The 24,035-nt window shown below is 46.0% G+C and overlaps 2 long non-coding RNA genes across 2 annotated transcripts in view; one reads left to right on the top strand and one right to left on the bottom strand.

Annotated features, from left to right (window-relative positions):
* Positions 1 to 24,035, bottom strand: part of LOC142585645 (uncharacterized) — a 70,267-nt gene that overhangs the window by 37,610 nt on the left and 8,622 nt on the right. The window lies entirely within an intron of this gene.
* LOC142585646 (uncharacterized) overlaps positions 1,653 to 24,035 on the top strand; it is a 140,570-nt gene continuing 118,187 nt past the window's right edge. Inside the window, exon 1 of the long non-coding RNA XR_012829117.1 lies at positions 1,653 to 1,695. This is a non-coding gene — a long non-coding RNA (uncharacterized LOC142585646). The remainder of the gene's footprint in view (positions 1,696 to 24,035) is intronic.

Here is a 24,035-nt window from a genome sequence, read left to right as displayed (position 1 = left end):
TCTTCAGGACTATTTTTTTTTTGGCGATCTGTGGACCGTGCAGCAAGTATATATATATATATATATATATATATATATATATATATATATATATATATATATATATATATATATATATATTATACGTACATCCAATCAAAATCAACCTAATTTTAATCTGCTAACTTTAGCACAACAATTTAAACCCACAAATAGAATAAAAAAAAACAGACGTTCAGACGATCAACTTACCCAGATGTTGCATCACAGGATCGAATAATGCACAGCCCTGCAAGCCTCCCCTATTATTTGGCGCTTGATAAAGATAATGAGAAATGTTAACCTCATGGTATCGCTAGTTCTTGGCTAGAGTTGCTTTCTTGGAAGTGTGTAACAGGAAAGGCATTGATAGCTTCACCGGAAACAGTGACATGCAACTGGAGCAGTCATGCTCAACGCAGAGACCCAATTTACTACGCAGCAATCGGACACGGGTAAAACAGCATAACGCTACACTAGATAGACCTGCTGCGAATCCAGCATGCGCGATAGTTCCGCACCACATCCACCGGCAGTCTCACAAGCGAGCATAACATGTTGTTGCCGCAAGCTCCTGCAGGCAGCCGACAAGGCCGCATCGCACGCGCGTCGCCGAGAACGCGAGCCTGCGTCGCGTAACCGGAAGCTGCAGTTCGCGCATGAGTAAGCCTGCCGGTGCAGGCGACAGTTCCGTACGTCCTCACGCGAACGACTATACGCCAATTAGCGCTGAGCCGCGCACTGCCGGCGAAAAGCCTGCAACTCGTGCGAGCACCAGACGCGCCTTCCGGAAGGGAGCCGGTGTTAACTGGCGCGTTCCATTCATGCATCAGGGCGTAAAGGCGCTACCATTTCATTTGATCCCTGCGAGTCCCTTCAGCGCACTGTTTATCAAGCTGCTTACTTTCTGGTTGTGCAATGCGACCGCATTGTATTTTGAGGACGATTACCACGTAACTATACCGCCTCCTAACCACACCGCGGTAGCTCAGTGGCTACAGCGCGAAGCCGCGGTGGCCGAATTAAATGGGAGTGGAACGCGAAAATGCTCGTGTACCGCGACTTGGGTGCACGTTAAGGAACCACAGTTAATCTGAAGTCCCCCACTACGACGTGCCTCACAATCAGGAAGCGATAAGTTAGGTGCAGTGGTCCGTTATACTATCCCGAGAACGTGTGAATGCTGCCTTTTACGGAACCTGTCGAAGGCTGATTCAGGTTGCCTTAGTTCTGTGCAGCTACATTTGAGAAGATTCGGTGGCGATTATAGAGCCACCGAACCGAAGGAGTTAACCCCGTCGGGGAGAAGACGCCTAGAGCAACGGAATGAAGAGACAATGTAGCTCAATCTGCCTTCTGTTACCGTACATAAGAGGCCACTTACAGGATGTATACGTTGCCCTCTCTAAGAACAGTAATGTGAGTGTCTGACGTGCGTGCCCGGGTGTTAGTGTGTTAATGATTACAATTAGTGAGTGTTTCGAGCGGAGAAAATGACCCTGTTAAAATGTAACATTGGATACTTTGTACGAGTTTTCTTGGCTGCTGTACTTGCGTTCATGCAAAATATCACACGAAATATTTTGAACACATGCTGAGCATGAAGCCCATTTCTTTTTCTTCTCTCTTGATTGCATTGACTGGGAATTTCACGCCGAGTAGTGTCCCCTTTAACAGGTAAGCTCTTACGCTGTGGAGCAGTAAAATCGGCGCGCTTGCAGAACTTTTTTAACATACCAGATTTTGGCAGCAGACATTAGTAAAAGATAGTGAGAATGAGAAAATAAGGAATAAAATACAAGAAAGGTTAGATAGAGTAACTGTCCGGTTGGCTACGCTGTAGCTGGTGGAAGGGAAGCCATCAGCAAGAGTTTCAATCTGAAACTTGCGCCTGCAGTTGCTCTGTAACCTCTAACAGAGACCTTTACGAAGCACACTCACGTTCGTCTAGAGATTCGGACCAAAGGAGGCCCCGCTCAGAAAACCATGAGAGATGCGGTGCGTTCAGCTTGCCATGGAAAGAAAACACCGGTCTGGTTCAACTGACTAGCTCTTCTGCATCCTATATAATGGCAACTTGAAATTTGCCAAGCTTGCCATTTACTGCATGTATGTTGTACAGATCCGTTAGAACAACAACGAAAGCCGATTCGAACAAGCTACATTGCGCCCTTTCTTTGGAGGTTGGGCAGATAGAGTAATTCAAGAAGAGACCGCGCCTTCATTCAGGGCTGTTGGAAATCCTGGGACCCAGGAATTTGCTCGCAATCGATCAGCTACGTTCTGATTCTGGTTGTGTCCCATCTGAGGGAAAGAAAAGTCAGCGTTACAGGACTAGTGATGCACTAGATTAGTGGTCCGCGCAAAGAAAAGGAAGGCAAACTGTGATTCCCCCTCGCTTTTATCGCGCTCTCGAAGCTATGGCGTAGGGATAACCTCCTCGATGTATATACAGTTGGCCCAGCTTTGAACCGCGAATTACTGCTGGCTGATTAGACAGAGCTGCAACTGCTTCGGTCCGTTTACAGTAGCGCAAACGCACATGTAGTTTGGCGAAGAAAATTTTCCCCTCCTCCAATACTAGGCTTTCTTTGCCTTCTCTCTATGTACTTTACACTTGCTCATCCTATGTTCGCCATATCCCCCTATACTGACCGCCAACCAGGTGTCAGCAGACTTGGCTCGACAGTCATATTGTAGCCAGCACGAATTTCCTCCTTCATTTTTCAAATTTTCTAATTAATAAAAAACCAGTTACTGCTACTACTACTTGTCTTCCTCCTCCTCCTCCTCCTCCTCCTCCTACTACTACTACTACTACTAGTAGTAGTAGTAGTAGTAGTAGTGGTAGTAGTAGTCAAGCGACACGAGCACCTCTATCAGAGAGCGATAAACGTCCCTGCATCCCTTTCGTCGCTTCCCTTCGTTGAAGCATTCGATATCTTCATCGGGGATCTCTCTCGGTGGCGCCGATGCGTGCAAACGCGACAGCGGGGACCAAAAGCGGCGCCGGCCACAGGTCCCCGCAAAATGCGTCCGTCCACCTTCTCCGCGTGTCGAAATGGGCCAATCGCGCTGGTCGTTGAACCTGCTGCCCGGCGCGCCTTCTTCCTCCGTGGCGCAGCCGTTCGGGTGGCGCCGGCCGGGCCTCCTGCGACGACCACGCCGCTCTGACACCGAATCGGCGCGGGTCACCTCGCCGGAGTCGATGCCACCGCGTCGGGCGCCAAGGAGAGCGCTGGGCGGGCGCGGTCGAGCCTCGAACGCCGGCACTCGGCCCACCGCGCTGTTTACGCGTCTCTCTGCTTGCTCTCTTTGCTTTGGGACGTTGGGGACGTTGTTGTTACGCTCTTTGTTTGCCACTGTTGTTGTCGACGCGCCCGGTGGCGCGTGCTGTCGTTTGTGTCGCGAGTGCGCGCGCTTGGTGGGAGGAGAAGCGAGCGCTTGAGCTCTGTTCCGCTGGATTAAGCTTCGATTCGGCTCTTGTATACGGCTACGTGAGGCCGAAATAGTGTGCACGTATAGTTATTACGCTCGCGACGCTAACCACAAAAAAGAAAAAGAAAAAATAATCTTGCCTTCCGGGTAAGCAAGCCGTGCACTCTCCCATTAGCACTTCCGGGTACTCGCACGAACAATAATAAACTTATTCTAAAGATATTATATTAACGTTCTCTTGCCAGCTGTGTATGTAGGCTCTCAAGATCGGGAACCTAATTAATTCCATCAATGCCTCTTTTTGGGCGAGTTGGTTCATATTGAAACATATGAGTAACAGCGCAAACAGACAACCACAAGAAGGGAGACACGTACACACAAGCGCTGTGTGCATGCAGTGTTTGTGTGTACGTGCCTGCCTTCTTGTGGTCGTCTGTTTGCGATGTTACTCATATGCTTCTAGAAAATTCCATAGCGTATGTTCCTTCACACCGTGCTTTATTTGTGTATGTGTGTGCGGGCCACGAGGTGCGGACCCATTGTTTTCTTTTTTTTTTTCTTGCCATCTCATACCGCATTACCATCCCAATCCGTATGAGTCGTAATATTTGTCGCAGTAGTGCCTACGTGCATGAATGCCTACCACCACGATTATGACTTCTTATCTAAAACTTCGAAATGCGTAAAAAGCATTCAACGCGGATTTGGGAACGACACAGGAGCACGCGTGTCGTGTCGGTAGCACGTGTAATCGTCAGTTCTTGCTTGTATACATTCCAACCAAATTTCCAAGTAGCGTAAGCAGTTACTTGATAACCTGCAAGATTGAGGAAGTTGCCGTAGTGATTTAGCGGTAAATGCGAGAGAAATTCGTAACGATTACGGTGCACTTCTATGAGATCCTGGATCCATGATTTAAAACAAAATTATCACATTGCAGTGGGTTGTTCATGAGCCCCTTCAACACCCGTCCTGACATTTCGAGGAACTAAGTGCACCTGACGATGATCTCATTCATGCAGGGCGTTTCTTTCTTTTCTCTCTCTCTCTCTCTTTTCTTTGCTTCTTCTTTTTTAAGACAACGTATATCTTTTTTATGAATAAGTAATGAGCGCAGCGATCTTGCCATTTTTGCAGACGAGTTCCTAGGTGACGTGGACATAATTTGCCGCTAATAACGTGAGCTTCAGCAGAATAATTAGCGAAAATTCATTTCGTAACTGTTTTATTGGCACCTTGCGGGCAGTTGCCTAAATAGCAAATTAGGAGGCAATGAAATTTTCATGCACATGCATGCTTTCAAAAATCTTGAAAATGGCACCTAATTCGCGATATTCATCACCAAATTCCAAAGCTGAATCTAGGCAATATCGAAACTGAGCCCGTCCCGCTGCGTATCACATGGCAACGTCCCACAAAGAAGTGCGGGGCGAAGCTTGAATGATAGCATGCCGCAGCCGATCCTGGCCCGACGCACAGCCGCGCACGCTTTCCAGGCAAAGCGTGCCGCATCGGTAGCTGCCGCGACTTGGCGATACTTTCGGTTTTCCACGTCTCCATGCTTGTCGTCACGGGGCGTTTCGGTCTGACATGATAGCGAGGTCGCCTTTAGTGTTCTACCGCATCGCTCGGTTTCGATGCTGTCCGAATCTACCGTTGAAATTTGATGATAAATATCTCGAATTAGGTGCGATATTGAATATACTTATAACACTAAGGTGCATTAAAATGTTGCTGCGTTGAAGCTACCTATATATAAAAAAATATGCGGTTTTAGGTACCAGAACAACGATCTGATAATGAGGCACGCCGTAGTGGGGACTCCGGAAATTTGCACCACCTGGGGTACTTTAACGTGCATCTAAACGTGCACCGAACGTGCGGCCTAGGCCAATCGCGGGAGGCGAAACTGAACGCAAACTGAACGCGCGTTTCGAACAACGATCTTCGATCGCGCCCCATGTAAACTTGCGGGCGTACCATTGCTCTCGCGCGCCAGCACGTGACCTGCGCATCGGCTCCTTTGTGTACCGCCGGTGAAAGTGCGACCACCAAGAAGAACGGGCGAAAGACCCAACGGAAGCTATTCGCTTTAAAAACTATCATCCACTCAAGCGCAGCACGGCGCTACAACGCCGCACGGTATAAGGCGCGCGGCGCATGGGTGCTATAACGTGAACTATTCCAAACTTTTCTATTCCAATTCTGCAATCAGAGCACCGCGATTGCTAAAAACTTCATTCACTCCCCCCCCCCCCCCCCCCCACACACACTTCACCTGCCTGTCACGCGACGTCACGAACACCTCGATAGCTCCCCATCTAATATGACGTGCACACACTGATAATGCATGATTCGACCAAACAAAAGAAAAGTAGTTACTTGTGATTCGACGCCTTTTCGCCATTAGCCCTTGGCTATTGGTCAAAAGCTTTCGGGCTGCACCCACTTGACGTGCCTCTCACGCGACGTCACAAAACCGCAAAAACTCTGCTTAAAAGTGACGTGTACGCGTTAAAGATGCATTAATATGCCGAACAAAACTGAATTTTCTTCTGAATAGCCACAGACTGCCCCGTTCCGAAAGGAATAAAAGATGGCTGCCGCCGATCGCTCAGGCACCCGCTACTCGCACCTGCCGGAGAGCATGGGTTTATTTGCGTGTAATAAAGGTTTTTGCGTGGCCGTGTAATGTTTTTGAGCCCTTTCGGCACGTTTACCATCTCGTTCTGCCAACTCTTCTTTGCTGAGCATCCGTTTTAGTGTCATTTTTAAGCTTCCGTTGCATGCCGCCGCGATTTTCGACCAGCCACCCCAAGTTAAGGACAAGCGAACCAATCGAAGACCCCGGCACCACCCTCTTCATCCGGTTATCGATATTCAGTGCAGTGGCTCAACCCCATCGAATCTCTTTCCACTTGAGCGTGCTCCTCGCCTCTTGTCAGCCAATTGGATGAGACAAACCACTCAGTGCAGGCAATGTTATTCGTTTTTCAAGCAAACAAAAGCAACCTCCTATGAACAAGGAGAGCGCTTTATTGGTCTGTTCAGACAAGCCTGCGGGTGAACGCCCGATGCTTGCGTCGACGGTTACGCAAATTTGACGTCAGGAGACTGGAATCAAAACATATTGGAATAGTTTTACGTTATAAGGCCCCAGCATACCGTCTTGCGTTCTCCTCACACATAAGTTATACGCTGGTTCAATTCAGTCGAGCTCGCATTCTCGACGCAACTATGCTTCGGCAGCCGCAGTTTCACGACGCTCCGATCCCGGGAGAGCCGGAAGAGAAATTTGAGCGTGAGGAAAAAACGAACAAATAAAGACAGAAACAATCGTGCCTCACCCTTCACAGGCATGTGCTTCAAGTTCCCGTGAAGTTTCTTCCCTCTTTCTTTTTTATTATTGCTAGGCGTCCGTTTTACCTTTGACTTTCCGTGAAATTACTACCGTGGGTGCGCCGTAGAAATTTATCGGCCATTCAGCTTCCCTTTTTTTTTTTCACTTTTCTTTTTCCACGCCCCAAGCAGTGAAAGCTCTCGAAAGGTAATTTCTCGCGTGTGCGCGGCCCAGGCTCGCTTCAGCGTCCGTCTCGGTGCGCCTTCCGCAGCCGAACGAAGGAACTCCGGTGCATCGACCGGCCCGGGTAAGCGCCGGCTGACACACAAACAATTAACGGTGCCCGAAGCGACGGCGGCCAGGCTTGCGCACGTTGGCGGCAGGGGATGCCCGCTTCGGTACCAATTTGCGGCGTCCGCTAATGCACTCCGGATAAACGAAACCGGGCCAGGACAGGAAATGGGCGACTCGGGAGCTCGTGCCTCGCGGCGGATTGGAGCTGTGCGCCCGTGGCAACAAACACTCTGGGAGAGAGCGCATGCAGGGCTGAAGATTTCGCTGCCCGCTTAATTCTGTTACTAAATGCAGTCTGAACTATGTGTACGACAGATGACCACAAACTATAAACAGCATAAAGGTTTCTGAAAGAACAAAAAAAAAAAAAATAGAAAGCACGCTTTTGTTTACGGTGGATGAAAGTTAATACAACATTCTTATGAGACGATGAAACAACGGAGCTGGTTAGCCGTAGCTAGCATAACTGTTCTATACCGTTACCGATGCTGCCTGCCGCGGGATGCTCGTGAAGTGAGTGACTGCGTGTGAGCAGTCATGTGGAGGCGGTAACGGTAACCATAGAAATCACCTGCGCATCTCCGATCACACCCTACAGGACCGAGTCCTGTAGTGGTGACGGACGCCTGCTGGCACTGGAGTACTTAGACCTCCCTCTTTCCCTCCCGGCCCCTCCCCTCTCTTAGAAGGGGAATAAAGTTCATTCGGTCATTCATTCATTACGTTATGCTAAAGTTAGTAAAGTTGAAGTAAGAAACATTTTCTTTTTTTCAAATAATGCTAAAGCTGCCAGTTTTTCGCATCCTTGAACAAACTCTCCAGACACTCAAGAAGGTTCTTTACATTAAGTTCACAACTTCTGCAAATGCGACACGGCGAGTACATTCAGAAAGTCGTACCTTGCCCCCTATCTCATTTCTTATGTATTTCAGTTATCTCCAGCTCCAACAGCGACACGATGACGGCACAAGGACGGCACGTAGGCTGCAGACCTGTAATACAATTTTGGTCGGAAGAAAAGAAACTTTTCTCTCGACTTCTGCCAAGGAAACGCGATAATGGTTCCCTACAACAGACGAAGCGAAAAGTGGAGAACGTGTCACCATTCAGCAGTTATCGCTGCTAAAAGAAAACGAATAAGAACCAGAAGCAAGGTGTATTGTTCCTAACTGCCACCGGAAGACCGCGTGTACGTGTACTGCTAGCGGGACGTCGTCTTGCCGCGACCTCGGTGCGAGGAGCCCTATCACGAATGCGCGTGGGGATCGATCGGAAGGCAATCCATCAAATGGATCGGGGACAGCGAAAGGACTCGCCGCTCTCGCCGCCCAATCAGGGCGCTCGATTCCGCCGGCGTGTGATTAGTGCGCCTAAATCCATGCACTAGTGCAGGAGCTCAAACCGCCTATATACGTGTTCTATAGGAGGTATATACGTGTTCTATAGAATCCCTGGCTCCGGACAGGCCGCCATTGGAATATGAACCTGGTAACGTTATCTAGTGAGGCGAGTCTAGCAGTGCTATTGGAGGAATCAGAGGGCAGGAAATGGGATGTAATAGGGCTCAGTGAAGTTAGGAGGCCAAAAGAAGCATTTACAGTGCTAAAAAGCGGGCACGTCCTATGCTACCGGGGCTTAGCGGAGAGACGAGAACTAGGAATCGGATTCCGGATTAATAAGAATATAGCTGGTAACATACAGAATTCTATAGCATTAACGAGAGGGTGGCAGGTCTTGTTGTGAAGCTTAATAAGAGGTACAAAATGAAGGTTGTACAGGTCTACGCCCCTACATCCAGTGATGATGACCAGGAAGTCGAAAGTTTCTATGAAGACGTGGAATCGGCGATGGGTAGAATGAAAACAAAATACACTATACTGATGGGCGATTTCAATGCCAAGGTAGGCAAGAAGCAGGCTGGAGACAAAGCAGTGGGGGATATGGCATAGGCACTAGGAATAGCAGGGGAGAGTTATTAGTAGAGTTTGCGGAACAGAATAATATGCGGATAATCAATACCTTCCGCAAGCGAGATAGCCGAAAGTAAACGTGGAGGAGCCCGAACGGCGAGAGTAGAAATGAAATAGACCATACTCTGCGCTAACCCTGGCATCATACAAGATGTGGACGTGCTCAGCAAGGTGCACTGCAGTGACCATAGGATGGTAAGAATTCGAATTAGCCTAGACCTGAGGAGGGAACGGAAGAAACTGGTACATAAGAAGCCGATCAATGAGTTAGCGGTAAAAGGGAAAATAGAGGAATTCCAGATCAAGCTACAGAATCGGTATTCGGCTTTAACTCAGGAAGAGGACCTTAGTGTTGAAGCAATGAACGACAATCTTGTGGGCATCATTAAGGAGTGTGCAATAGAAGTCGGTGGTAACTCCGTTAGACAGGATACCAGTAAGCTATCGCAGGAGACGAAAGATCTGATCAAGAAACGCCAGTGTATGAAAGCCTCTAACCCTACAGCTAGAATAGAACATGCAGAACTTTCGAAGTTAATCAACAAGCGTAAGACAGCTGACATAAGGAAGTATAATATGCATAGAATTGAACATGCTCTCAAGAACGGAGGAAGCCTAAAAGCAGTGAAGAAGAAACTAGGAATTGGCAAGAATCAGATGCATGCGTTAAGACACAAAGCCGGCAATATCATAACTAATATGGATGAGATAGTTCAAGTGGCTGAGGAGTTCTATAGAGATTTATACAGTACCAGTGGCACCCACGGCGATAATGGGAGAGAGAATAGTCTAGAGGAATTCGAAATCCCACAGGTAACGCCGGAAGAAGTAAAGAAAGCCTTGGGAGCTATGCAAAGGGGGAAGGCAGCTGGGGAGGATCAGGTAACAGCAGATTTGTTGAAGGATGGTGGGCAGATTGTTCTAGAGAAACTGGCCACCCTGTATACGCAATGCCTCATGACCTCGAGCGTACCGGAATCTTGGAAGAACGCTAACATAATCCTAATCCATAAGAAAGGGGACGCCAAAGATTTGAAAAATTATAGAGCGATCAGCTTACTGTCAGTTGCCTATACAAACTATTTACTAAGGTAATCGCAAGTAGAATCAGGTACACCTTAGACTTCTGTCAAGCAAAGGACCAGAAAGGATTCCGTAAAGGCTACTCAACAATAGACCATATTCACACTATCAATCAGGTGATAGAAAAATGTGCGGAATATAACCAACCCTTATATAAAGTTTCATTGATTACGAGAAAGCGTTTGATTCAGTCGAAACCTCAGCAGTCATGGAGGCATTACGGAATCAGGGTGTAGACGAGCCGTATGTAAAAATACTGAAAGATATCTATAGCGGCTCCACAGCCACCGTAGTCCTCCATAAAGAAAGCAAAAAAAATCCCAATAAAGAAAGGCGTCAGGCAGGGAGATACGATCTCTCCAATGCTATTCACAGCGTGTTTACAGGAAGTATTTAGATACCTGGATTGGGAAGAATTGAGGATAAAAGTTAATGGAGAATACCTTAGTAACTTGCGATTCGCTGATGATATTGCCTCGCTTAGTAACTAAGGGGACCAACTGCAATGCATGCTCACTGACCTGGAGAGGCAAAGCAGAATAGCGGTTCTAAAAATTAATCTGCAGAAAACTAAAGTAATGTTTAACAGTCTCGGAAGAGAACAGCAGTTTACGATAGGTAGCGAGGCACTGTAAGTGGTAAGGGAATACATCTACTTAAGGCAGGTAATGACGGCGGATCCGGATCATGAGACGGAAATAATCAGAAGAATAAGGATGGGCTGGGGTGCGTTTGGCAGGTGTTCCCAGATCATGAACAGCACGTTGCCATTATCCCCCAAGAGAAAAGTGTATAATAGCTGTGTCTTACCAGTACTCACCTACGGGGCAGAAACCTGAAGGCTTACGAAAAGGGTTCTACTTAAATTGAGGACGACGCAACGAGCTATGGAAAGAAGAATGATGGGCGTAACGTTAGGGGATAAGAAAAGATCAGATTGGGTGAGGGAACAAACGCGAGTTAATGACATCTTAGTTGAAATCAAGAAAAAGAAATGGGGGGGGGGGGGAGGGGGGGCATGGGCAGGACATGTAATGAGAAGGGAAGATAACCGATGGTCATTAAGGGTTAAGGATTGGATTACAAGGGAAGGGAAGCGTAGCAGGGGGCGGCAGAAAGTTAGGTGGGCGGATGAGATTAAGAAGTTTGCAGGGATGACATAGCCACAATTAGTACATGACCGGGGTTGTTGGAGAAGTATGGGAGAGGCCTTTGCCCTGCAGTGGACGTAACCAGGATGATGATGATGATGATGATGATGATGATGATGATGACGTGTTCTATAGCACCGCTCTATGTTGGGAATGTTGGTACTATAACTTGGATAACACGTTTTTTCTTTTTTTTAATAACGCCAGCGGACGACGACAGAGGGCAGGTCGACGTTGACAGCACAATACGCTATCATATGCACTATGCTACAATACAAACACATTGTGTTGTCAACGTCTTCCGTCGGTTCTCGTACGCTAGAGGAAAAGCAAAAAAAAATTGTTGAAAAGGCGTGATGAGAGAGACAGGGAAATTATTTAGGCTAACCAGACGTGTGTCCGATTTGCTACCCTACGCAGGGATAGCGTGTTCATGGGATCAAAAAGAAAGAAAGAATAGAGAACATTGACAGTGTAGCTTCGTTCGGAGGCGCACATTGAAACTGCAGCCTCTGAGGGATGTCTGCCCAGTAGAGTAGTATATTTTTTTTTCTCTTCCTTTTCATTTCATGTGCTGCTTTCGTTTCGCCGACGTAAACGGACTAGTTCGGAAAGTAAATTAACTACTTATGGAGCACTGTGTATGTGCAAAGGACATATAGTTGTACCATATATTATTGGACTTACTAAATAGTGAGCGCTCTTCGTGTTCCGGGGCCCGCAAAGAGCGCATGTAGTTCGCTTTTCAACAAGTTTAGTGTTTTATGGGCAAGGCACGTAGGTTGAGTCGCAGAACATAAATGTACCATCAAAAGAGAGTAATAACATGAGTTATCACTTGCCATGGTGGCTCAGTGGTTGGGGCGTTATGCGTCTGAGCACGAGGTCGCGTGTTCGATCCCCGGCAGTAACGGTGCGCTTTCCTGTTAAGGCAGATTGCAAAAAAAATTAATCCAGAGCAAATCACTACGGTATCCCTCATAGCCCATTATGCAGGTTCGGCAGATTAAACCCCATAATTGAATTGAATATGTATTTTCTCTTTGAGAAAGAGAAAAGGAAATCATAAATCAGTGATCTTGAACGTAAACCTAAGATTCCTGCATTTCATGCTGAATTCAGTGGGCGCGTATTGGTCTAAAATATTCCGCAGCATATTAGACTCCTGTAATACGTGAAGGCGAAAGCCTGCTACACACGTGGTAATGCACTGAGTTATACGATCGAAGGGGTCAGACTTCTTGCGAGGCATAACGAGCCGCAGTGTTAAACGTATGGCGCTGCACAGGTCGATCTCCTCAATGACACATACGAGCACCTAATGCACCACCTAAAGGGTTTCTTTCTTTCTTTCTTTCTTTCTTTCTTTCTTTCTTTCTTTCTTTCTTTCTTTCCTTCTTTCTTTCTTTCTTTCTTTCTTTCGTTCTTTCTTCGTTCATATTCACCCATTGAGCCTTTGACGTTCATATTAACCCATTGAGCCAATGATGACATCTTTTGCATCCCATTTTTTTCATCGCTGGACTATATAGACGCCACTTTTTTCGGGTATGAGCCATTGCAACGAGCCACTTAAGGCTCTCGCCTTAATTTAAATTGGTTTTAGTCATCCTTTATTAAATTGTCTTTCGCTAGGAATCTATATATCCAAAGTGTTCCTTCGCAGGCTGCTAAAAATTCAGAAGAGACCATTTGGAAATGCTACAGTTCAGTGACATTAAGGAAAAGCTCTCCGCTGTAGTATTCTGCCTTCTTTTTCCACTTCTATTTCAAATAATTCATACATGAAATTCGGTGGTCTATCGTACTCACTTGATATTTTTTACCCGCTCCGGTGGATTATTGGGTGCGTCGTTTTGCTGGGGAGTGCAGAGGCAATTAACGTCGACTACTGCTGTACATGCCGTCTGGTAGTCATACTCCACTCCGACTACCAAATGTTTAATAAAACAACGATAGTAATTAAAGGAAGGTTTTCCTAGAGCGGATGGCTGAGCTAGTTGGAAAATCGACATTTCAAGCATTTGCAGCACTTAAAAAAATTGGAAAAGTAACAGAACAAGAAAGACGCAAGGACAGGTAGGACGCAGCGTCCTACCTGTCCTTGAGTTCTTCCTCTTCTCTTATTTTTTCTGATCTTTTTAAGTTTTGGAAATGCACAAAAAGACGGCTTTCTTGTTGTGGAGCAGCGGAGAACTCTCGTACATTTATTTATTTATTTATTTATTTATTTATTTATTTATTTATTTATTTATTTATTTATTTATTTATTTAGCAATACTGTAGGCCTCATCAGGCCTATACAGGATAGGGCACACGAGAATAAATATATCAAAAGGTAGCGTTCAAACAGAGGACTTCTTGGGGAAAAAGAAAATAAATAGAAACCTTAGTACATCGGACGATGACCATGGAAGCAGTGAAATGCAATCAATTGGGCATAAACTTGAACGTATGGAAGCACAGTGCAAAAGGAGATTGAAAAGGGATTTTCAAATTAACGTGCAGGAGCAGTGACGCAACGCTGGGAGCAATTCTGAGTCTAACATAGTAAATGTCGTCGTGAGTGCAGACAAAGAAAGAGCCGCATGTAATATTTATCATTATTACATGCTGCTTTCTCTTCAGTAAGAGGGTGTATTTCTGACTCGCGTGTTGGCTGCAGTCAGTGACATCCTAAGGATATTGTATTGGTCCTCTCGCAAAAGTGCTTTATGACATTCTGTAGAAGTTGTGTTGAGCTTCTGTAGATTTCCGTAAACACGCATGCGAAAATTCATTGAATTTCGGTGCGGAATTTTACAATGGAATGCGCCACCCAAATAAGTTCGCTTAGTTCGGCGGCGTCACTATGGAGGTGAATTTGCTTCAGTATATATCGAGGTCTCTCTGGGATTATGTTTTGGAGCGCGGAGATACAGAGGGCTGTATCGAATTTTCTATTGTCACTGAGTACAGACGCTCGCTGTCGTACCCTGGGTAACTTATAGAGCGTGTCTTGGCTTTTTCGAGCGTTGTTCACGATTAGTTTACATTTCAAGCCACTCTACAAGAACTAGACGAGAAGAAAGGGGGTTAACCGAGGGGCCCGATTTTATTAGTCATATCATAACAAGCCAACAAACACCGACACCAAGGCCAACATAGGTCAAATAACTTGTGCTTAATAAATGAAATACATAAACGATCAATTAATGGAAATGAAAGTGGATGAAAAAACAACTTGGCGCAGGTGGGGAACGATCCCACAACCTTCTCATTCCGCGTTCGTAGTTCTACCAATTGAGCAAGAACTAGGTGGCATTTAAACAAGTTATACTTTCTTTTCATGCAGCAGAAGAACCTATCGGGAAAGGTGCAACAAGAACCAGCGCAACGAGCATGTCAACCAGCATGCATTCTTAGAGACTGGCGCTTTCATGCAAGAGGCGCAGGCTACTCGTTTTCAAATAAAACATATACACACTAAATATCCGCAAAGACAAGAAGAACACTGGACAAAACAAGGGTAACTGAAAATGACGAAGTCAAACTTGACGTCAGGTTAGATACCGTTCGCATAGAGAAGTCACATAAAGCACACTGGAATGTGAGGTCAGCTCGGGTACACTAAAGACAGCTCGCGACAGGTCGCATAAAAACACCATTGGAACGTTATGTCAGTTCACACAGATACGCTGAAGACGCGAAACACGGATCCTGAATCCGTCGCGCAGAGCGACCGGCGGCGGCGGCCTCAGCCTTCGGCAACGCTGCACGGAACTGCAGGGCAGGCTCACATGAACCGGCATGCCAGGGGCACGTACGGTCTGTCGCTGGACGTGGACGCGGCATGTGTCCGCGTTCCCCTATAACGCGCCAGGTGAATGGTGAGGGGATATGAGTGCAGTGTCACATCCTGTGCGCAGAGATCGTAGCTCAGCCTTTGACGTCGCCGCCATAAGAGGCCTAGTTCGGGCGGGCCGGTGCTCTTGATCTCCTTTTTATTTATTTTTTGAAACACTCGATCTCCGTGCCACGGCTCTGATTAAAAGCGACTGTCACTTTCGGTGGCCGTGGGACACCGTCGATTGCTCCCGGCTGCTGTGGCGCGGTCCCGTCGTGGCGCGCCGTTTGAAAGCAATGTTTTCTTTCTTTTTGCCGTTGGTTTACCCGACGTTCTGGTGTACTTGACAGAGCACCAATGTGTAAAGACAGATAGAAGGAATATTCGAAGCAAACATCCTCAGGAAACGCGAAACTGTCGTGGGCTTTGCGCTGTGATATTGCACCAACGAAAACATCACCACTGCGAAGGATACCACTTTTGTCTCTCTGCGTTTCAGATATTTTGGTCCGTGAACCTACTATATATCAGTTGGGCGTTCGTTGTGAGTTAGTGGTGTACTCTGTTCAGAACAGAAAGTCAGTTAGTTGCTGATCATCTACAGAGTGTACCAGCTGATTTTAGCCAGTGTTTAAAAATGTGCGAATGTCACGTAGCTGGACAGAACCAAGGTAATGTTGTTTACCGTCGTTTGGAGATAACTCCTCTTATTTTTTCATTCCGCCCGATTAGATAATAAGTCTTCATTAATCAATCAGCTTCTCAAATATTATAATTACATGAGAAGTATCAATGAGAAAATTGTAGAGCAACGTGAAAAGTTCCCGATACGCTTTCTGTTGCTCAATGCGCGCTACAAAAAAGTGTTTGTACGAGCGTGAAAGAAGCCCGCAAAGCTGCGCCATTGGCCGCTCGAGGCACGCTGCTCTCTGCCAGTCGGAACGAGGGTGCTCACAAAGATGGTGCGTGCTTGTTTCGCTGCACCCGCACAAAGTCAAAAGGTTGAACTACGTAAAAAGAAAGGGGCTTAGTAGTGGAACGGCACATGAAACAACACTTAGAAAAAGAAAAAAAGAAACGAGGAGACCAGAGAAGGAAAAGAGAGTCCGTTTCATTGAGTCCTTTCTATAATAGCTTATAGATCTGTTAAACATGGCAAAACTGTGAAAGGGGAATGCCTCGCTACTGACTAGTAACCGGTTTCGTGAAGGTGCCGAAAATTTAATGGACACATATGTCGTCCGTAATTTGTGCGAACGAATGATCGAAACAATGAAATCCTGAATATGCTTTGTAAACGAAGTTTCTGTAGCTGGTAAAATAAACTTCATTCTGGTTGCCCCCTAAAGATTAGTGCTTTCATTACAAACATGAACGAATAAAGTCCTATGTCATAGCTGCGCTGTTCTAGCACTAAAGTGAAACAGCTAAATTGAGAAGCAGTTGAACTGCGACAACAACAAAGCCCGTTGCGGGCTTGGATTTTGTTGCTTGTTCAGAAGTCTCGTTCAATCGAATAGCAAATCTTGAGCATCAGCTGGTATATCTCAATAACTATATGCGCAATAGATTGTTCAAACAACACTAAAATATTGACGCTTCCTTTGATACTTGATTCAGGGTCACTGTTAGGGCAAAACATTGTTTTGGAAACTTTTTATGCGGTCAGCCCTCCGGAACTCTAGGCTTCCGATAAACCGGACAACAGTGCCAGAGCCTCACGCAGAGCTATCAGTTTATGTTTATTTCTTCATTTGTTGCATAATTGTGGCATGTCAGTCACGAGAGTGAAATTATCACTACTTTCTTCCATATCGTCTGTTATTTTTTTTTTCTTTAGATATGGATCGGGGACTGTGAGGCGATGGTGTCAAGAGCCATCACAGAGTTCCCTACTATATACTATCTTATATTTATTTATTTATTTATTTATTTATTTATTTATTTATTTATTTATTTATTTATTTATTTATGCCTACGAGGTCCTCGTTCGAGGGTATCACAGAATCGATGGAGGGAGTAAGGGGGCAAGCTACATAGACTTAATATTCGAAAAAGATATACCATGGAATAAAAGTTCGGCAGCGTGTTACACTCCTGTATCACGTGAAGGCGAAGTCCTGCTGCACACGTGTCAGTGCATTAAATCAAACGATCGGAGGCGTCAGACTTCTTGCGAGACCTAACGAGCCGCAGTGTTAAGTAAACGTCTGGTGCTGTAAGTCAGCCTCCTCAACGGCACATGCGAGAACATAATGCGCTGCGTAAAGGTTCTTTCGTTCTTTCTTTCGTCCCCTGTTTCTTTGCGTCTTTCCTTTCTTCCTTCTTTCTTTCTTTATTTGTTCTTTCGTTCCTTCTTTCGTTCACTCGTTTCTTCTTTCGTTTTTTTTCCTTACTTCTTTCTTTCGCTTCTTCATTCATATTACCCGCCGTGGTTGCTCAGTGGCTATGGTGTTGGCCTGCTGAGCACGAGGTCGCGGGATCGAATCCCGGCCACGGCGGCCACGTTTCGATGGGGGCGAAATGCGAAAACACCCGTGTGCTTAGATTTAGGTGCATGTTAAAGAACCCCAGGTGGTCAAAATTTCCGGAGTCCTCCACTACGGCGTGCCTCATAATCAGAAAGTAGTTTTGGCACGTAAAACCCCAAATATTATTATTATTATTCATTCATATTCAACCATTGCATCTTTGCTTGCTTACGGAGGTATGAGCCATTCCTGATGATGATTTTTTTTTCTCACTTGACTAGACACCACTTTTTTCGTGTATTTGCCATTGCAATGAGCCACTTAAGGCTCTCGCCTTAGAAATGACCCACTGCAACGATACCCTGGGTTCACTGAAATAAAACCCTTCAGAAACAGGATACACTGCCAAATGACATATAAGTTGAGTACGTGTGTTAAAAATATAAAATAAAAGACACTGCAGTTGCACATCGCAAACACATAAATTTTACACTACAAAACAGATTATACTGCTAATGGCGTGTAAGTACAGGATGCATGTGAAATGCAAAGGAAGTAAAAAAAAATAAAGAAAAAGAGAAACACCACGTCACCTATTCATTAATATTGTTTGCAGTTAATCTTTAATTCTTTTTTCTTATTGTTATATGTAAGTGCCCGGTTCATGGCCAGTCACCCATATTGGGTATGTACCACTAACCTCTAAGTTCTACATCTACATCTACTAGCAGTCAGGACATGAGATACGCGCGAACACATTTTTTAACATTTATTAGAGCCATGTTCAATTCCAATGTGAAAAGGCAGGTCGTTCCACTCAGCTGAAGTGCGTGTTGTGAATGATTGAGCGTATAGGGATGTGCGGCAAATTACGCGTTTTATCTTGAACGGATGATCACGACGAGGTAGTATAGCAGACAGTGTATTGCAAAAAAATAATAATAATAATAAAAACGCCATGAAGGCCTTGACGGGCAAGGATAGAGTTTGTGAAATAATGTGAAACATGCTATTGTGTGCCAAATTGATAAGCTTTCGATTTGAGCACGTTGTTTTAACAGTGTGATGCTAATGATGCGTGAATAACCAGTAAATATGAATCCAGCGCCAACGATTTTGCAGGGTTTCAATCACATCAATAATGTGCTCTTGGCCCGGGCACCACAATGCTGACGCGTATTAAACTGTTGGCCGAACTAATGTTTGTTGCCCAGTTTCCTCGTATGTGTGTACGCGTGTTTCACATCACGTTTGATTAGGCTGAAACAGCGGTGAGCATTTGCAAGGATGCTGTGGATTTGGCTTTTCCAGATCAGGTGATTGCAGAAGGTACTGATAGCTCGAAGCGAGCTTAACGTTAGTATCGTTTGACAAGTAGGGAACTTGAATTATATCTTCTTCTTTTCATGTTCACTGCAGGGTGAAGGCCTCTGCCAGCGAACTCCCATTGCCACTGTCTTGTGCTACCTGATACCAACTTGCGCCTCCGAATTTCCTAATTTCATCACCCCACCTAATTTTCTGCCGTCCTCGACTTCCCTTCCCTTGCCTTGGGACCCATTCTGTAAGTATATTAGTGCACCGATTAATATATATATATATATATATATATTCAGGCGACACTACTCTCAAAGGTAATAGCTGCCACAGCAGTACTCCGTCAGACGCTCCATAAACGCAACGCGTGAAGCATGCGCATCTTACGAATATTTCTGGCACCTAGGTCTTCCTGATTTCGCATGATATCCTTGCGACACTTGACATAACTTACGCCACCAATTTATGGCTCTCGTCAATCATCCGTTGTTACTTGTGACAATACTTGGACCATGTGGGCAACTTAGTGGCCTTGAAAGAACAGCTTTCAGTGCAGAGAAATACTTTTTTTATAAGTACGGATGTTCTAGAAATACTTAGGATGATCTTATGCAGCAACTAGCATCCTTTGTCCATGTGTCGTCTTTTTTGTACCTCCTGCACGTATTAGTGCTTGCGCGTGCTAATGTTTTAATAAAGACGTTTAATCACTGACTCACTCATTATTATTATTATTATTATTGTTATTATTATTATTATTATTATTATTATTAGTAGTAGTAGTAGTAGTAGTATTATTAGTAGTAGTAGTAGTAGTAGTAGTATTAGTAGTAGTAGTAGTAGTAGTAGTAGTCATTTTAAAGGCAAATTTGTTTTTTTTTTTTCGTATTAGTGTAATTGAGTAGCAAGATGTGTATTACTCCCAACTTCTTTACTCCCATTTAATCCTGTCTATCTGCCACCTTATTCTCTCCCTCCATCTCCCGTTTTTTCTCCTTCGTTAGTTCCCACTACTTGGGCGAAACTGGCAAGGTACGAAAACCATCTACGCTTGGCGGGTCTGTAACCTCCGACGGAGATCCTTGTATTCCAGGGATGGGACAATGGCTCATAACGCCGTCGCCCTCAGCTGAACTAAGCCACGCGGTAGTAAAAGCTGACTAGCATGGAGACGAGCACTAAGTCAATCGTAGTATGAAAATTCTTTCGTAGTTTCAAAATAATTTTATATTATAAATATTGTATGTATGTATGTATGTATGTATGTATGTATGTATGTATGTATGTCCTCTGTGCAAGCAGCATTGTCACTTGACATTTCTGTTAAATAAAAAATAAAATGAAGGCAACATGAACAATCAATACATGCGATGCCGAGCTCGCGGACCCTAGCTCCTCGGACTTCCCGCCATCTCCTCCCTCGGCGAGGTGGGTAGAGAAATGTACTAGCGCCTCTTACGTCACGCCTGTCGGTCGAGGCGCTGCATGCGTGCGCAGGCATCCGACCGTGCCCGAGAGCCTACGTTCCGACACGCACACTCACACACGCGCACTTCGCGTGTGTCTGTTCCGATCCTCCGCCAGGGGCGCACGATTGACCCGCACGGCGCTGCAAGCAGTGAATGGGCTCTCCGTGCGCGAGCAACCACCAGCGCCCCGGCTCTGTCGCGGTTCGAAACGGACGCCCTAGCAACAGGCCTCAGTCACCGGCGCCGAGGCTATTTCTAGGAGGCAGAGCGTATACACACGCGCACGCGCCTGGCAACACATTACAGTTTCTACGCCCCAGCGCCCCTTTCGCCGCTATTCACTTTCAGTTTTCACAGAAATGCCAAGTGACAATGCTGCTTGCACAGAGGACATACATACATACATACATACATACATACATACATACATACATACATACATACATACATACATACATACATACATACATACATACATACATACATACATACAACACTTTCTATAATGCAACGTCGCCTCCTTCAGCCTTTCCCCCGATCCTGCTGCCCGTTGCCATTCCGAACTGCTTCTTTATGATATAGCTGCCTCCTCAACGGATGCGCGAATGTTGCGAAAACGGTACTTTTCTCCCCTGCCTGCTACGAGGTGAAAACAAGCTCGAGTTCGTTTCAGGGTAGAGGAACACGATTTGCGAGTAAACTATTACCAATATAGATTGGAACACTTTGGTGGCTTTGACACATTCGAAAGCTTCGCTTTCGGCTCATTTTAACAGATCGGTATGGCACGACAAAAGAGAGGGCTCCAAAGTTGTTGTTCTTGTTGTTGTTTTTTTCATAACATAACATAGTCACGAAATGCAGTGCAGGCCTGCCCACTCGAGCGAGCTGCATCTTACTCGCGAGGCGGAGCGCCTGTTCGTATACTGACTGTGCTATTTCACTGACGGCAGATCAAGCACCTGTTCATAAGGAGATAGCGTAATCTCTGGATCGGTTACGGCGAGCGGCGTATTATTTATTCATTCGTTCATTTATTTTACGACCCCTTGACTCAGCTTACCAAGTGGTCGCAAGGAAGGAGGGATCGTTCAGAAATATTGATTGTTTGATCGATCGATTGATCTGTTTAGTTATTGATTTCCGCGTACTTAAGCAGACCTGGGGCTATTGGAGACGCCGCAATGCTGGGTTCAGGATTATTTTTCACTACCCAGGGTCCTCTTACGTGCGCGAGTTCGGCAGCATCATCGCATAGCCACTAAGCAGCCACGCAGTTAATTGTTTCTCGTCATAAAATGACGAGATAATGGAGAAAACACCCTGGCCTATCACAGGGGTTTCACCCTATGTAGTCGCCCAGCACACCATGTTTAGTCACTATAGCCTGTAGCATCGCTCGTTACAATTTTATTGGCAATGCCGACAATGGGTGCCGACTGCCTATGCATACCTCATTCACGTAGCGGTCGACCTGGCACTGAACAGCTTTCACAATTTTTGCGACACTGCGGCAAATTCTTGATGATAACAAAGCCATGCTAGCGCAGTATCTGCAGTTCTTATGTGTTGAACTGAAGATGACAAAGACAAAGGTGAATGAATCTTGTTTGCTTTAGCGGGCTTCATCTCTACACCACTGTTTCCGCAATATTGTAGCTTGCAAGTTTCCTCTTCTACTCTTTATTTTTTTAATTTTTTTTTTTTGGGGGGGGCTTCATTTGAGGTACGATCAGTCGTCAGCAAACGGCACACGAGAGGCAGCCAGCGTACGCGGTATGCATGCTAGACGGGTATCGGGCTAACTCGTTGCTATTTGTTCTCGCGCTTCGTTTGCCTCTGAGTCACCGACTCTGCTGAGACAAGTGAAAGTCGCCGCAGCAGCGAGTAGATAGCAGGACAATTTAGCGGCGTTCTCTACAGCGAAATCAGCAGGAAAAGAAAAGATGCGATAGCGCGGCTGAAGCGAAAATGCACATTGGGGGGACGGCTTCGTGGCATAGGAAAGCGGTTGTTGCTGATATAGAGAAAAGGAGGTTGTTAGTCGTGGTTGCCTCGCTTGCGGGAAAAAAAAAACATAATGGCATTAGGATACATGGCGGCGAACGAAGCGCCGTCTCATTACCTGGTCACCACGGAGCCCCGGTTTAAGTGTGATCTAACGGCACAGCGCGATCTGGTGGCAATCTCTGGGCTTTGTTTTTTCTCTTAATATTCTTCAGTTATACATTGGCGACTCCTGCGCGTTTAGCTCTCTCCTGCTTTTTTCCCTTCAAAGAATGGGCTCGCCAAAACTGCAGGAAGGGAATGGGCGGTTGAGGCCATGCTTACGTATTGCCGTTGGTGCGAGCGCTTTCATTGTTGCACACTTCAGCGCGGGACCGTATTTTGTTACGATTCATTTCATTTAGTTTCTTTCTTTCTTTTTTTCTTTCGCGTGTGATATGTTACGCTCAATGGCAGATCCTGACGGCGATACCGGCGTTGGGTGGCCTCGCCCAAGTCAATGACACGAAGCGCGCAAAGAATGGGAAATGAATTGCGAGAGGCCCCTGCATTTTACGGCACGAACGAGGTCGCGGGTTCAACTCCCTGCTGTGGCGGGCGCCCTCTGAATTGGGGCGGTATGCAGGAACGCGCGTGTACCAGTAGGCTTTGGGAGCAGATTAAGCAACCCTGGATATAGTCGGAATTGATCTGGGCACCCCAACACCGCCTAAGGCGTCTCTGCGAGCAAATAAGTAAATGAGGCTAGCTGGTCCATGTTATAATTTTGAGAACACGCGGACTCCAAAAACAGAAAAGAATCACGGCACAAATTTCCTGTGTATTTGTGTTTCTGTCTTTCTTATTCGTGCCGTGCTTTCTAGTTGGCGCGTTATTCAATATTAGCGTCTCCCTGGGTCTGAGACGTGAAAATTGACAATTTAGCCAGTTTTTAACCTTTCATATACGTCGTTTACCAACCGAGAGTTTTAAATTGAACCTTCGTTAGCCTTGCCACCATACTCTGCTGTAGCTCAATGGTAACGCTCTGCTGCCGAACACGAGGTGAAGGGTTCGAGTCCCGGTCTCACTGGGCCATTCCAGTGAAGCCATAGCGCAAACATGTTCATGTACCGTGTTTTGGGTGCGCGTTAAACAACCTACAGGTGGGCAAGATTAATGGCGAGCGCTGCACTATGGCATTTCTCATAAACCACTGTGCACTTTTGGGGCGTGACACCCTCTAACTTCTTTTTTTTTTTATCCATGCCACCTGTTTTAGGCGACCCGTGTTTCTCTCAGCTGGCGCATGCTGGGAGTGCGTGCATCTGGGGGGGGGGGGGGGGGTGCATCAGTCGTTTTGGACGGTTGCCAACAGGCGGGCGTAGAAAAAGGGCAATGACATTCACGGCTCGCTTCTCACTCGCACGCATAAGACGGGAACGCGTAGACGATGTGGAGAACAATAGAAAACGAGAAAAGAAAGGTGAAAAAAAGAAAAGAAACAAGGAAAGCGGCGATCAGATATACGTAGTGCGTGTCCCCGCGAGACCTAATCGAAATTGCCGAAGTCGCATTGCCCCGCGTCGACAGCAAGAGCAAGAACCGGGGAAAGAAAGAAAAGAAAGTCGGGAAGTTGCGAGAGCGCATAAAGAGGCCGAATTCGCTCGCG

Source organism: Dermacentor variabilis, chromosome 6, assembly GCF_050947875.1.
Source record: "Dermacentor variabilis isolate Ectoservices chromosome 6, ASM5094787v1, whole genome shotgun sequence".
Classification (NCBI taxonomy): Eukaryota; Metazoa; Arthropoda; class Arachnida; order Ixodida; family Ixodidae; genus Dermacentor; species Dermacentor variabilis.
Note: the sequence above shows the minus strand (reverse complement) of the source record. Positions and strands in the feature narration are given on the sequence as shown.